The 3,818-nt window shown below is 43.7% G+C and overlaps 1 protein-coding gene and 1 non-coding gene across 5 annotated transcripts in view; both read left to right on the forward strand.

Moving 5' to 3' along the window:
- The window catches only part of Abhd18 (abhydrolase domain containing 18), a 32,109-nt gene that overhangs the window by 3,736 nt on the left and 24,555 nt on the right, over positions 1-3,818 (forward strand). The gene's annotated exons all lie outside the window — the stretch shown is intronic.
- Positions 3,242-3,347, forward strand: LOC138827059 (U6 spliceosomal RNA). The gene has a single exon (XR_011371935.1). It is a non-coding gene; the product is annotated as a U6 spliceosomal RNA (small nuclear RNA).

The raw sequence follows: 3,818 nt of genomic DNA on the forward strand, positions 1-3,818 counted from the left end.
TTTAGTCATGGGGCCTGAACTCTGGGCCTGTCCTTCAGCTCTTCAGCCCAAGGTTAGCACTCTACCACTTGAGCCACAGTGCCACCTCCAGCTTTTTTTTTTTTTTTTTGGCTTATGTGGTGCTGAGGAATCAAACCCAGGGCCTCATGCATGCAAGGCAAGCGCTCTACCACTGAGCCACCTTCCCAGCTCCTATAATATATTTATTAGCAGGTTTATTATTCTTAGATTTGTTTCTCTTGCAGCTTGCTACATCAATATGTCTGTCTCTAGTTTTATCTACTGTTAAGAGGGTTGAAGTTTAGTCTCAGTGGTACAAGCTATGGTCCCAGCTAACTTGAGGTAGGAGGATTATGATCCAGGACTGGCAGCAGGCAAAAACACAAGAACTTATACGAAAAATAAACAGAAGCACTGAAACAAAAATGACTGGAGGCCAGGCTTAAGTAGTAGAGCACTTGCCAAGCAAATATGAGACTCAAGTTCAGTCTCAGTACTATCAAAATGAAGAGTTTTAAGAAAATAAAATATTTTATGAACAGCATGTTGCTTTCCCTTTTTACTGTAAAATATAAGTGTTGGATTTTTAAATTTAATTTTATGTGCTTACTGTGCTTAATGCCATGGGTATTACGTTGGAAAACGTTGACCCTGAAAAGTAAGTGGCCTATAATACCTGCAAAAACAGATGAAATCCTGCATTGTAAAGACATGATACTGTTTTGCAGTTTAATATACACAAAAATTGCATCAGCTATATGGATATTTTAAGGCTTTTTTTTTAGGGGGGGGGTCCAGTTGTGGGGCCTGAACTCTGGGCCTGGGCGATGTCCCTGAGCTCTTCAGCTCAAGGCTAGCGCTCTACCACTTGAGCCACAGCGCCACTTCCGGCTTTTTTCTTTTAGCTTTTGTGGTGCTGAGGAATCAAACCCAGGGCCTCAGGCATGCAAGGCAAGCATTCTACCACTGAGCCACCTTCCCAGCCCCGGATATTTTAAGTTTTAAAAGTTCCTTAAACCGGGTGCCGGTGGCTCACACCTGTAATCCTAGCTACTCAGGAGGCTGAGATCTGAGGATGACAGTTCAAAGCCAACCTGGGCAGAAAAGTCCATTAGACTCTTACCCAATTAACCACCAGAAAATGAGAAGTAGTGCTGTGGTTCAAAGTGACCTTGAGTGAAAGAGCTCAGCAAGACCCACAACCAACCAAAAAAACAAAAACAAAAAGCAAAATAATCATTATTCTGTTTCTTAGTGATATCAAAATACTCAAGAAAACTGACTTAAGTAAAGGTTTGTACTGGCTCACAATTTCAGAGGGTTTTTGTTGTTGTTTTAGTTTTGTTTTTTTTTTGTTTGTTTGTTTGTTTTGCCAGTCCTGGGGCTTTAACTAGGGCCCTGAGCACTGTCCCTGAGCTTCTTGCTCTAGGCTAGCACTCTACCACTTGAGGCACAGCACCACTTCCAGCCTTTTCTGTTTATGTGGTGCTAAGGAATTGAACCCAGGGCTTTGTGCATGCTAGGCAAGCACTCTACCAGTAAGCCACCTTCCCAGCCCCTCAGAGGTTTTAATCAATGCTCTTTTGACCACTTTGTTTTGGCAGTCAGGTAAGCCGGAATATCCTGACTGGAAGTATGTGACAGAGAAAGTCTTTTTTTTTTTTTTGGGTGGGGAGGAGAGGGGTCCGGTCGTGGGGCCTGAACTCTGGGCCTGGGCGCTGTCTCTCAGCTCTTCAGCTCAAGGCTAGCGCTCTACCACTTGAAACACAACACCACTTCCGGCTTTTTTCTTTGTTCTTATGTGGTGCTGAGGAATCGAACCCAGGGCCTCAGCGCTCTACCACTGAGCCACCTTCCCAGCCCCAGAGAAAGTTTTTTTTAACCTTCTATCCCCTGGAAAGGGTGGAGTATCCCAGTATCACCCATATATATTTAAAGAGCAGGTTTCTTGTTTGGAATATATAACACTAGTCAGAATTTTGTCAAAGAATGAACTGACCATTTCCACCCCAGCTGGATGTATTTCAGTCTGATAGCCACCTCAAGTCACTGCAGAGTCCCAAGTTCAAGGTACAGTCCTCTTGATGCCACTACCTCAGGTTCCAGTCACTCCGGAGTCTCCATGCCTCTAGAATGGTAACTTCTGAGTAGCTTTAACCTCAAATTTAAAGGTTCTTAAATCCCGAGTAATTTGCTAGAAGACTCATAGAGTTGAGGGAATCTATGCACAGTACTTAAAATCACTATCATATATTATAAAGGTTACAATTCAGAAACAGCCAAATGAGGAGACACCTCTGAGATCAGCAGTGTGGAGCTGCACAGGCCCCTTCCTACAGTCTCTTACTAAAGGGCTCTCCCTGTAGGGTGTGGCTCACGTGGTAGTGGATAAGGGAAGGTTACTGTTTAATAGGGTGTACACAGTTTTGTTTTTTTTTTTTTGGTCCAGAGTTCAGGTTTGTTTGTGTGGTGCCAGTCCTAGGGATTGAATGCAGAGCCTGGGCACTATCCCTGAGCTTTTGTGCTCAATACTAGCACTTTCTTATTTGAGCCATAGTTACTTCTAGCTTTTTGATCTATACGGTCTGAGCCATACTTCCTGTTGTTTTGTTTCTTTTTTTGTCAGCTGTGGGGCTAAACTCTGGGCCTGGGCACTATCACTCAGCTCTTCAGCTCAAGGCTAACGCCCTACCAGTTGAGCTATAGCCAAAAAGCCACTTCCGGCTTTTTTTCTGCTTATGTGGTGCTGAGGAATCGAATTCAGGGCCTCAAGCATGTGAGGCAAACACTCTATGACTGAGCCACCTTCCCAGCCCCTTGTTTCGTTTCTTTTTGCTTATTTTTCTAATAGAGTCTCACTTTTTGCCTGGATTGCAATCCTCCTATGTACTCTCCTGAGTAACTGGGGGGTTACTATGTGGTACCATTTATTTATTTTTTTGGTTGGTCATGGGGTTTGAACTCTGAGCCTGGGCACTGTCCCTGAGCTCTTCAGCTTTAGGCCAGAGCACTACCATTTGAGCCATCATGCCATGTCCAGTTTTCTGGTAGCTAATTGGAGATAAGAGCCTCACGGACTTTCCTGCCTAGGCTGGCTTTGAACCACGATCCTCAGATCTCAGCCTCCTGAGTAGCTAGGATGACAGGCATAAGCCACTAGTACTGGATGTTCTTCCATTTCTGTGCCCTCCATTATTCCCTAAAAACAGATAAACGAACAGCAAGGCAAAAAGAAAAAGAAGTGCTCACTTAGGCAGCACATATACTAAATTGGAATGATACAGAGAAGATTAGCATGGCCCCTGTGCAAGGATGACAAGTAAATTTGTGCAGTGTTCTATACTAAAAGAAAAAACAACAAAGATAAAACCTTTTGTTCCCATTTTCTAGAGTTACTTTCTATTATTATTTTGTATGATCAGATGCGCATAGGTATTGAAGCTCCTCCTTAGAGTAATCTCCTTGGACTGGGAAGGTGGCTTAGTGGTAGAGTGCTTGCCTAGCATGCATGAAGCCCTGGGCTCCATTCCTCAGTACCACATACACAGAAAAAGCCAGAGGTAGCACTGTGGCTCAAGTGGTAGGGTACTGGCCTTGAGTGAAAACAAGCTCAGGGACAGTGCCCTGACCCTGAGTTCAAGCCCAGGACTGGCAAAAACAAAACAAACAAAAATGATAAATGGTATACAAATAGCAGCACTGCTTTTGCTTTTTATTCACTGTTATAGAGTCAGAGTTGTATAGAGAATCTAGAGCTCTGTGCCTAGAATTAATCTAGGTCTGTTTCATACTACTGATATGGGACTTGGGTGAATCAC

Source organism: Dipodomys merriami, unplaced genomic scaffold, assembly GCF_024711535.1.
Source record: "Dipodomys merriami isolate MVZ:Mamm:240054 unplaced genomic scaffold, mDipMer1.0.p SCAF_15, whole genome shotgun sequence".
NCBI classification, from domain to species: domain Eukaryota; kingdom Metazoa; phylum Chordata; class Mammalia; order Rodentia; family Heteromyidae; genus Dipodomys; species Dipodomys merriami.